This window comes from Vicugna pacos, chromosome 26, assembly GCF_048564905.1.
Source record: "Vicugna pacos chromosome 26, VicPac4, whole genome shotgun sequence".
Taxonomy (NCBI): domain Eukaryota; kingdom Metazoa; phylum Chordata; class Mammalia; order Artiodactyla; family Camelidae; genus Vicugna; species Vicugna pacos.
In genome coordinates this window covers 9,104,376-9,116,727 of record NC_133012.1, presented here as the reverse complement: position 1 = coordinate 9,116,727, position 12,352 = coordinate 9,104,376, and the positions used below count along the sequence as shown (strand labels likewise).

The window sequence follows — 12,352 nt, the reverse complement described above, 5'->3', positions numbered from 1 at the left end:
AATATAGACACAAACAAATCTTCAATGACACATTAGCATGTAGAATCTAGCAATATGTAAGAAATACATACCATGTCTCAGTGAGACTTATGCCAGGATGCAAGACTGGTTCAATATTCAGAAACAAATCAAGGTAATCTGCAATATCAACAGGTAAAGAAGAAATGTCACATCATCACCTTCATCACTGCAGAAAAACCACTCGACAAAATTCAACACTTGCTCATGACAAAAACTCAGAAACACAGGAATAGAGGCAAACTTCCTCAAGTGGATAAAGAACACCTACAAAACACTTCTACCTAACATCGTCCTTAATGGTGGAATCAATGCTTTCCTCCTGAGCTCGGGAAAAATTGCAGGATCAGCCCCCACCACTCTAACCCAGCACAGTGCTGGGAACTACCCAGCGCAGCAAGGCAAGAAAGGGACCTAACGTCACACAGGTAAGAGAGGAAAATGCAGGCCTGTCTACCTAGAAACCTGAAAAAGGAAAAGCCATTCATGCACAGAATAATTTGAATAAATCTTTAGAAAATTGTGCTGCACGAAAAAAGCCAATTCCAGAAGGTTCCATACTATGTAATTCCATGGATATAACCTTCTTGAAATGACTAAAGTGCAGAAATGAACAACAGGTTGGTGGTTTGGGAGGATGAGGGCAGGGGGATGAGCGGGAGAGAGGGGTTGTGGATGCAAAAGGGCCACCAGAGGAGTCTTTGTGGTGATGGAAATACTCTGCACCTTGACAGTAACAATGTGGATACTCTGCTTGTGATACTGTACTATAGTTTTACAAGTTTTGCAAGATGTTACCATCGGCAAAAACTGGGTAAACAGTGCCCGTGATCTCTCTGTATCATTCCTACAACTCAATGTGCATCTATAAATATCTCAAAATAAAAAAAGTTTATTTCAAAAAAAAAGAGAGAGAAGTGTAACTACATAGCACACGTCTAGATAAAAGACTAAATTTGCTAAGGATTATTTTTATTCTAATTAATGTGCAGACTTTGTACAAGATAAATCACAATCCCCTAAAATTTATATCATAAATTGGTACAGTGTCAAACTGCTATGTATTAAAAAATACACCAAATTAAAAGATAAGCAAAAATTACAAAACTTTTGCATCCAGATAAATAACAAACACTCTAAACTCCCTAATATGTCAATGGGCAAAAATATGGACAGTTTACAAAAGGGAAATACACACGGTCTGTAAACAAACATTACGTGACGTTGAATATCCTTAGTTATCAAAGAAACATGAAATAAGACAGTATTTCACATATCTTAAGTGTCTAGCAGACCACTGACCAAACTGTGAACCTTCCTACTCCACCTGGAATCCAATTTGCTAGGTCATTTTTCCTCAGTAATCTAAGCGAATTCATAACTATTCTCTCTGAATACATCCATTAGAATAATTTACAAGACACTGTACCTCCCTTGACTTCTTGGCCTAGAACTTCCTAATTTGTCTTCTTGGTCTTCCTTAGAATAACACTAGGATATTAGTTGGATATTTTCTGATTCCTAAGTCTCTCCACCTGGGCAGAACAATGCAGTCTAGGAAAAAGCTCGAGAAATGCCGCCTCCACGGGGCACATCCCACACCCCTGCCGGCACGGGGCGTGACTCTCTCAGGAGCCTTCTGGTGGCGGGTGCTCTCCAGCCTCGGGCCAGTATGTACAAAGACAGGGCACCTTACCTCTTACATTTCCTAATTTTGAAAGTGCTTCCTGGTTTTTATTTTTTTCCTAAGAAAAACATTCAGCCTTTGTCTTCTCAGTACCTTAGGAATTCACTGGGGAAAGTGAGATAGACCTGGGAGACTTGGCGGGTGCTGCTTCCTTCTTTCATGTTTGGAAAGAGGGTGAGGTTGGGGGTGGATACAGAGATCAGAGGTTCGGAGGTGGACCACGGCTCTGCTTTTCCTGTCTGCTACAGTCTGATGGAATGGACAGCACTGCTAAGGTGGGAGCCAAGGTATTTCTCTTGTATTTATGCTCCATCTCTGTCCTAAAGGTACGAGACACCGTGATGGTTCAAGTCATTTCCATTCACTATGCCCTTCTTAGCCTCTGTCATCACACAGTATTTCACATATGGCATCTCGCTTCATTCCAGCACAACAGGTTGCATTCAAGAGTAATTCTGATTTCTAATACTTGGTGCAGTAATAACTTCACCTATTCACTGAATAAATACATACTGAATACTTTCTATGCATCAGGTAGAGTGTTAAAGGCTGGGAATATAATAGTAAACAAGACAGACTGATTCTGTCCTCATTAAATTTACAGTCCAGTGGGGAATAAAGATCAAGAAAAAGAGAGAAAAAAATTATCAATTTTAGTAAGTAGCTCTGGGGGGAAAAACACAGAAGACTGAAATGCAGAATAAACAGTGGTGTCGGGCTGCTGGGTCTGTTTCAGGTCTTTGCTCAAACAAAGATCACGTTTTTAAAACAGGTTTTTTCTGACCTCTCTGTTGAAAACAGCAGTCACTCTACTCCAGCACATCTCATCTCCCTGTCATCTTTATTCTCTCACACACACACACACTCATGCATATTAATTTGCTTACTTATTTTGTTTCTCTCTCTCTCTCTCTCTCTCTGCTTATAGGTAAGTTCTATGAGGTCAAGGAGTGTTGCCTTTCTATTGTGATGGTTGTTTTTATTTTTCCTTCTGGGACTAGAACAGTGCCTGGCACAGAGGAGGTGCTCAATAAACACTTGTTGAAGGAAGGAAAGAAGGAAGGAAGGAAGGAAGGAAGGAAGGAAGGAAGGAAGGAAGGAAGGAATGATGTAGTCAGGAAAAGACTTTCTGAGAAAGAAATATTTAAACTGAGACCTAAATATGGCCCAATCGTGCAAAGTGAGGGTGAGGGATGGGGGCGCAGCAGAAGGAGACCTTTCCAGGTAGAGGAAACAGCAGATGCAAAGACCCTGAGGCAGGAACAAGATTGACATATAAGGAAATTGAGGAAGCCCACGTTTCGGAAGCACGTGTCGGGCAGTGGCTGCAGCTGAGGCTGGAGACGGGGGCAGGGCAGGGTTGTGCTGTGTTTACCAGTGAAGGTACAGATTGGGCTTCCTTGTAAATACACTGGGAAGAGATATACACAAGATGGTAATATAACAATCTGATCTGGGTTTCAATACCGTCTTAAACGCTCTTGCTTCTGTGTAAAACATCTATATTGGAGGAAGACAAAAATGTAACCAGAGAGACCAGCAAGGAGACTACTGCAACAACAGTGATAATATTAGCCAATATTTATTGAGCATTTACTCTTTTCCCACCCTGGTCTAAGTGCTTTAGATATTATTTTATGTAAGTAAAATTTTAGCTCAAATGATACATTCTATTTTATCCTATTAGTTTTCTTAAGCTTTACTTTTCATGTTATAATCCACTTTAGCATAAAATCAGATATAGCAAAATTTATTTTAAGGTTATTAGGTTAGCATTTAATGGGGTTCCAAAGAGTACATTATGATTTTAAAGTATCTTACATCTTTAAAAAAAATGAGAACTGCTCCCATAGATACTTGAGAACTACAAGTTATTCTTAGGTATTTGAAACTGCTGTTTGGAGGAGAATAATAATCCAGCCCTGTCTGGGATCATCTGGATTAGGGGATATTCCAAAGTGGAGATTCAGCTGGGAAATGGGGACGGTAGTCTAGATATGAGGACCATGAAGCCTAGATTAGCACCACTGCAATAAGAAACAGGCAAAGAAGATAAAGGGCAGACAAACTGCCTTTAGTAATAAAATAATAAAAAGAAAAAGAAAAAGAATTTGATTGAATGTGGGGAAAGCAGGAGAGTGGATTGAAAGATGTCTTCAGAGCTCTGAGAAGAGGGATGTAGTGGACACCGTTGATACCCCGCCCAGATCCCCTTCACGTACAATTATATCTATTCCCTAACTGCTCTGGGTGCTGTCCACTAGGCCTCGCAGTTCTCCTCTTGTCTGGAGAAATGCTCTTAAGGATCGTCTGCAGCAGAGAGGCTGGAGCTGCCCCACTCCCAAACCGCGGGAGGTTACCTCCTCCTACCTCCAGGGGCAGCCGGCGGCTCATGACTGACCAATATGGCACCTCAAGGTGGGACAACGCAGAGGAGCCGTTCAAGCTTCAGAGCTCCCTGTAGAGTCAGGCTGAAGCTGGACGTCAGCTGAAACCACATCTTTGCTCAGCTTCTGCCCCTGACTTATCTGTTTCCTTCACTTCCTTACAGATGTCTCCTGAGAGCACTTTCTGAGCAAATCACTTACACCAGAACCCCAGTCATAAGGCTCTGCTTCTGTGCTTACTGACCTAAGACACAGGGGTAGGGGATCCTGGGGCAACTGATAGAGAAGGGAATGAAAGAGAAGAGTGTTAATTTGGACTTGTTTCATAGATCCTATTAACCTTTGCCAACACAGTCTGAGTCCTCTTGGAGCTCTCTTCACCCCGGACGGGCAGGATCGCAGCTGGAGGGGGACCCTACTAGACACTGAAGAAGGAAGGCATATTTCAAGTGCAGTTGATCAAAAATTGACTTTCTGCTTATCAATTCTTTAATTGGAGAGCCAAATGCCCATTTGAACTAGTCCTCAGTGCACTTCATGGAGTGACCAAAATTTAAAAAATCTAAGTACTTCTCAAAAAAAAAGAATGGGGAACCCACGCACACCTAGGGGATGAGCAAAACATTCCCGGCAATTTTTCAACTGTTTTACTTTTGGCACAACTCGATTTAACTCATTTTGCAAGTGCTCGTCCCTTCGGTTTTTAAACCCTTGGGTATCTCAAAGGAAATTTAATCCATATGTTTCTGATTCATTTACATTTTAAGTCATAAAAATGTTATTTTTATAAGAGCTGTTTGATATCCAAGAACCTTTCTGAGCCTTTTAAAAAAAAAAAAATCTCTTTAAAGTCTTGTTGGTTGGAGCCAGGGAGCAGACGTGGTGTGTGATGCACCACCCGAAAATGTGATCCAGACAGACTCAACCAGAGACTGACCTCAGAGCCATGCTCACCACATCAGCCAGAAAAATAATGGCAACGGGATGATCAACAAAGTGGGTCTGGACACCAGAGAGTCCTTGAGAAATACAAGGGAAGCCAATGGCAAATGATAATAAAGATTAAAGTGGAATTCATTAGTGTGTCATTGACATGTCTGGGCATAAAATGACTGGGCTATCATGCACCGGAGCAAGCTATCATTCCTGGCAGCTTCCAGCAAGATCTGCAGACTTTGACTGGACCAAGTTCCACATTGGCACCCAAATACTTTACATGAAGGAAGTCATGCCTTTTCTTAGCATCGTACACAATTGCAAAACAGCAAAATAACAACATCCAAAGGGCTCTACATAATTTCTTGCACATTTTTGCCACAGAGTTCTAGGCAATGATTTAAAGGATGACATCCATCTACATTTAATGATATAGAAAGATGTTCACCACACATTGCTAAACAAGAAATATAGTGGCAAACCTGTACCTGGACGTCAGGACCCCATGCTTTGTTAAGGAAAAAGAGATATCAAAAATGCGTTTATATAGACAAACGTGAAAAGAGGAGCCAGTAAGTATATCTAGTTGGTTGGATTAGGATGTTTTCCTTTTATTTGTTTGGTTGTGTATTTTAACTGTTGTACAATTTGCATTGCATAATTTTAAAAAAAACTATTTTTGTCTGCACTTTAGAAGTTGTACGGAATAGTATTCCCATAATATTGTACGAGAGCAATGCCGTCTTTTTCTCCTTGTTTCTTTTGCTGGGGAACAATATTGCGTGGGGTCCAAGCCGGAGGGGGTTCCTCAGCAAGCCCGGATGATCAAATCGTCTGAGAGCTGCTGGAATGCAACTGTTCATCTGGAATGGCTGGACCTATGGTGACCATGCTTTCTGAATCCCAAACTGGTCACACAATCTACCATGTGGGGGTGGGTGTACCGACAGCAAAGGCTATTTTAAATCTTTTAAATCAGACCGGTTTTCTCAAAATTCTAGGACGTGCGGTTCTTCTGGCTACAGGGCACATCGCTTCAGAAAGGAGGAAAAAAATGCTGAAAGGTGATCTAAGGGACACTCTGAAGGAAAAAAAATAAAATAATGGCTGATAATTTATAAAACTGTAGCTGCTGGTCCCCGACACCCACTGAACAAGAACTCTTTTGAATCTCCTTCGGGTAAATGCAGACAGCGTTTTAAATCCAAAGGACGCTCCCTCTCACATCGGTAGGCATCTAGTCCATTGCTGTTTAAAGCCTTTCCTGCATCAAATGTGTAGGACTGCCAATATTAATTATCTCATAAATTCTCCCAAAACCTGTAGAATAAATGCTTTCTCCTGAAAAGCCAATCTCTCTAATATCATCAGCACGCAATTTCTTTTCTCTTCTTTATTATCATCTCCACCAACCTCAGGGCTGGTTCTGAATCATAAGCCATTTTTCCTTCTGTTCAGCTGGGCTCATAAGAGCCTCTTTGATCATAAAGACAGGATAAAGCAAAGCAGAGACATCCTTTTCCAAGGCCCCATTAGTGGAGAAAAGTTCGATAAATAATCCTTAATGCTTTCATTTAAAAAAAAAGTGATTCCATAGCTTTCACTTCAAAGGGAATAGGGTAAGTGGGGAATTCAATTAATTATCATATAAAATCAAGTTATTTCAAAACCCTGGAAAGGCTTTCTGTTTTAACATTCTGTGATGATTCTATTTAAATATATTGTATTCTCACCTTCTGGAATGGCTGGATTCATTTTAAACAGGCATTAACTCTGAAGCTCGAAAATGATGAAAAGTTTAACCAATTGGCCTGTCAAGGTTAATCATCCTCTCCTACCAATCTGCTCAACTCACAGGAATATGATCTCTCAGTTCCAGGCCCTGTGGGACAGTTCTCAAAGGCTGGCAAATCTCTCCTCCAAAAGACAGCATTCTCTTTAAAAGTTCGGCAGGGCTCTTGGTTATGGATGTGTGTCAAATAGAGACAATGTCCACACCACATGAGACCTACAGAGATTAACCTCAAAAGTCCTTCATCCTATAGCAAAGCAATGGGATGATTTCTTGATCCCCTGAACTGAGAAAACGGGTTGTGTGTGTGTGCGTGCGTGCATGCGTGTTGGGTGGGGGAGGAAGGGAGGAGGAGAGGAAGGGAAAGAGGCAGGGAGAGAAGGAGGAGAAAGCAATGAATTAGGTCTTTGATAGGTTTGTCCCCCAGCTGTCACTATGCCATGGGTTTTGGATTCAAAGATCATCATATCTATCAATGGCAGCCAACATTAGATTTGGTGTGAAATATTAATATATCATATTAACTAATGATTCATTCACTCATTCAACAACTAACTCAAGAACCCCCTAAAATAGCAGCCATTAAGCACCGAGAACACAGAGATGAATGAGATAAAATCCCTGCTCTCAAAGAATAAATACACTAGCAGTTGGACCAACAAGCCAATTAAAGGAAAATCTCAGGGTCTGTCATTTAAAACAATGAAAGTTGTATTTGGTACCATGAGAGGGAAGATAACTTTCTCAGAAAAGCTGGTACTTGCATTTTAGAGAATTCTTAGGAGTTAGTCAAGCCAAGGGTGCAGGGCAAAGAAGAGTCTGTGCAAATGCTGGAAATGAACGGACTCATGGATTTTTGGGTGGTTTTATGGTCAACAGGCAGCATGCCCCTACCCATTAGAGCTGGTGGGATTACAAATCTCCCTTCCCCTACTAAAATAAAACAAATAAGAACTACACTGTGGTCATATTTGCATTACAAAACAATTAGATAAATACATTTTGGTTTATTTAAAGAAACAATGCCCTTAATTCTAAGAAGATAATTATTTTTTTCATCAGGAGCCCAAAGACATTTTATTCTACTGCTGCCTTGGAATCAGCTATAAGCAAGCTCAGACTTTACTGGAAAGCAAATGAGAAGGTGTACAGTGTTTGAGGATATTATACGGTTTTTTGGACATAGAATATTATGTGTTTGAAAAAGCACGGACTTAGCTTTAAATCCCAGCTTAATCACCTAACAGCGGTGTGACTGAGCAAAATTAACTTTTTGGAGGCTCGATTTCCTCATCTCATTAGTGACAAAAATGCCTTTCCTATTTAATAAAGCTTCTGAAAGAATTACATTAAATTGTGTCTATAAAGGGCCTAATATAGTATCTGGCACTCAGTGCATGTTAATTTTGTTTCCTTTCTCTTTTCTTGGGAACGGGGGTCTGAACAGCAGGAACACGATAGCCCTCGCTCACCATCTTTGAGAGACGTCCCAGGTCAAGGCAAAGCTGATATTTGCCTAGCTGGCCTCATGTAAGTCCGCCAAGCCAGATTCAGGCCGATCATGTTCCTTTTAACCAGCTGGAAAGAAAGTAATATTTTGTTACGGATCGTGGATGCCAGGAGAGGACTGGTGCTCACCATTTCACTTACATGATGGAGAGACACCTGCAGCGTAGCTTAGAAAAGAATAGACTTGTTATTTAAAAAAAAAAAAAGCCTCCCATGGCAGCAGAAACACTTACAGTTAATGAGCTAATAAATATTGTCAAGTGACCTTTCTCTTGCCAAGTATTAAATCATAAAGAGAGGGGGCAGGGAAGGTTCAGAACTGCGTATTTGCTACAGAGTTCAAATTCTGGGCTTCTCCTGGCCAACTTCTATTACTATGGACTGTATTTTAGGCTTGTCAGTCCACTAATTCCCCATATTGCCTGACGCTGCGAGTTCTCTAGGGCAGAGACCTGTCTCTCATAGGCTGAGAGTCTGGTGGAAAACGCCGTGTCCCTTCTCATCTCAGGGATGGCTTTTTGCATCTTTACATCCCCTGCTGCTGCCAGAGTGGAGGATGGGGACCTTCTTTGTCTACTCATTCACTTTAGGAGCCATTGTTTTGACCCATGGCTTGAAATAGATTTATATGGCAATGACTCCAGACCTACCTCTTTGGACTCCGTTCTAGACCACAGATTTTTATATCCAGCTGCATCCTTCGTGGCTCTACTTGGTTGCAGACTCCTAGATTTAACTGACCAGCAACTCCTTGATTTACTTCCCAGATTCACCTGGCCTGCGTATTGCAGTAGCTTCATGCATCTTCTTGCTTTCATTCTTCCGCCCAGTGGTCCATTTCCCATCCCTTAGCTAACAATAAGTGTAAGCAATGATTCAGACTGTATCTTTTCTTCATTTTGATTATCCTGACAACAAAATCCAAAGTTCTCCCCTGGGCTTTATGAAGCCCTCCATGAGCTTCCTTATAATTTACATGCTCTCTCTCTCACTCCTTCCGAACACGCCACCTCTCCTCTGTGTCCTGGAACATCTTAGGCATCTTCCGTCTTAAGCCCTCCAGACTTGCTATGCCCTGTGCTTGAATTCTCCACTTCCTTATCTTTGTGTGTCTGGTTCTCTGCTGACGTTCAAGCCTCAACCTTCATACAGCTGTCTCAGATTGGACATTCCCAACCCATTTTCTTGGAAGCAGCCATTCAGCCTCTCCCCACATCACCTAATTTCAGGTTTTTGTCTAGCTCCATCAAAAGAGTCTTGATCATTTCTTTACTTGCTTATTTTCTTGTCATTTTTAGGGTGGTTTTTTTTTTCAACTTTTATATCCCCTTCACCTAGAGCAGTTTCTGGCACAAAGAAAGGGCTCCATTTACACTCACGAAATAAATTAATGAATGATGGCCCAAGTTCCTAATGTGAAGCTCAGTAATATTCCCCAGTCCACTCCACTCATAATTTTTCAGTGAAATTCTCTGATGTCTGGCAGTCAGCAGTTTGGAAAGGAGCAAGGGTTTTTGTCTGAACGTGGGCTGGTTGTGTCCTGAGAACGATACGTGCCTCATTTCCTGGAGGGCCTGGGGCCAGGGCTGACCCAGAGGCTGCCATGTGGTCCACTGACGTGCACCTGCCATGAGACCATGGTCCACAGCACCCATTGGGATAAACAGGGAAATTATGGAAAGTGACGGCAGCAGAGAACCTGACATTTTTGCCTCCAAGCTCCGAGGGGGAAAAAAGTCACAACTGTTGAAAAAGTATACATATTAATTGGCACATCATACACCTCCCCCAAGCAGCACTTATTGGAGAAAAAGGGAAGAAAATCTTACAACATATTTGAGAGCTGAATACCAAGTACGTCCGCATTATCACAGACGGCGGGCCAGATACTCACTGTGCGCACACAGCCAAACTGCGTGTGTGATGCGACGTACCTGGAGGGTAAGCTAACAGCCACAGTAGAAAAGATAAACAAGTGTATCTCTCACTTACAGTTATGTTTACACTTCTAGCTTCCAGACAACTTAATCATTTAATTTTAATGCCTATGCCCTTGTTAGAACTATCAGCACCCAACAAAACTGACTCAGCCTAATGTCTTGATTTTAATGTGTGGCCCATCAAGCAAATACTTTGGTCCTCTTTTTTTCTAAACACGTAACAAGGTTCCAGAGAGGTTACATTACTTCCCCAAAGTTCTATAAGTCCGTTGCTGAGACAAAGGAAAATACATGTTACAGAAATGTAAACATGCTTTAATTTATTCATATTCATTAACATATTAATCAAGTGAAACTCCAAACTCAAGCCAGTCATTTTGAAATAGAAACACACCAACTCAAGTAATGGCGAGACTTTCTCTACTTCATGTACTAATTCATTCTGTGACATAGAATTTGGACATAAATATACATACATCACGTATATATATTGTATCCTGCCTTTTTCTCTCTGACCTTGATTTTAAACATGATAGTTACTAAGTTGCAATGCTAGTCAAGCCACTTTTTTTTCTTCTATGACTTGGTTTTTATTCTGAGGGTGAATGAGTGACTGTAAGACATTTCACAGACATGTGAGCCACACCCCATGATACCTTAACATAAAGTTTTTCAAAGGACTAGTTAAAAGTTATAACTGGAACAAAGCAGAAGGGGCAGATATCTCCACCCACCTTTCCTGTAGCTCAGTTCTCTCAGAAACACTGGCGTTATTTACAAAAACTATGGACTATGAAGATGATATGAAAAAATGCCAAGTTGTGCTGGCAGAGGCGTTTTAACCAAGCAGATGACTAGAAAGATCAAAGACCACCTATAAAGTCATTTTTATGAATACTCCTAACACATTAGGGCAATTTAATCACTTAGCCTAATTTTAAAAGTTGGAAATGCTCAATAGTAGCTGCTTTGACAGTAAGAAAAGAGCTGGAGGGGGAGAGGGAGAGAAAGCAAAAGAAAAAGTCATAAGGAGATGAAGTAACCCTCTTTGCACTCCATTAAAGAGACATCTTCTGAGAATGAAAAACGAAGGAAAGAGATCAGCTCTTGACTCTTAAGTGACCACGGTATCTGGCTTCTGGAAGCGGGACACTGCTATCTCCCACTATTGGGGGCAACACCAGAATTTCTATCTAGAAGTGACTTAGGAGCAACCACGCTGCCGGAAGAGCTGCTAGGAGCGTGTCCTGAAGCTGCCTTTGCAGAGCAAGCACATGGCTTCTACTATAGAATCACATCTTTAATTGGGTGGCCTTGGGGCACTGATCAAAACTAGGGTGTCAGAAGCACCCTTCACATACATGCAACGCACCCTTTAGCTCTGATCTGCCACTGCGGTTTGAATACATGTTCCCCTCTTATATATTTTTATATATATATATAAAAATGCAGGAACAAAGGAGATGGGAGGGTTCAATCTCCAGCACCTGCATTAAAAAATAAATAAACCTAATTACCTCCCTCACGACCGAAAAAATAATAAAGTGATGTTATTTTAAAAAGAAGAAAAAACCTGACATTTAAAAAGAATGTTTTTTAATTAATTAAAAAAATAAACCAAGGACAAAGAATGGCCACAGCAAAGGACTCTGCAGTCCACACCCTGCACTCACAAGTCTGTGTGAACCAGGACCCGCGTGCTGACCCTACCTTTAATCTGGGTGGTTCACTTTTGCAGAAGTTGTCCCACCAACCTCCTCAGCTTGGGAAGAAGCGACCCTTCTTGAGAGGTTCAGCAATTAGGGTCTGCATTTATCCAAAGGAAGAAAATCAGATGTGAAATCAAACCGCCCCCCCCAACGCCCGCATAAAGTCCTTTGTCCATCCTCTCTGCACCACCAGAAAGGCAGGCCCAGCACATCTGCCTCCCAGCTGCACAGCTTCATACTAGACAACCAGGTGGGGTCTTATGGCTTCTATTTGCAACCACTGGACAGACTCTTTTATTTCTCGAAAATCCCTCACTACTCAGCAGTCCCAGAAATGCACGTCAGCTTCCTATGCCAAACTAACAACCTGCCAT

The 12,352-nt window shown here is 41.4% G+C and overlaps 1 long non-coding RNA gene across 1 annotated transcript in view; it reads right to left on the bottom strand.

Annotated features, from left to right (window-relative positions):
* LOC140689456 (uncharacterized) overlaps positions 1–12,070 on the bottom strand; it is a 51,951-nt gene extending 39,881 nt beyond the window's left edge. The window contains exons 1-3 of the long non-coding RNA XR_012064426.1: positions 11,980–12,070; positions 8,293–8,398; positions 72–138 (exon numbers count right to left, since the gene is read on the bottom strand). This is a non-coding gene — a long non-coding RNA (uncharacterized lncRNA). The remainder of the gene's footprint in view (positions 1–71; positions 139–8,292; positions 8,399–11,979) is intronic.
* Positions 12,071–12,352: the final 282 nt, after the last annotated feature.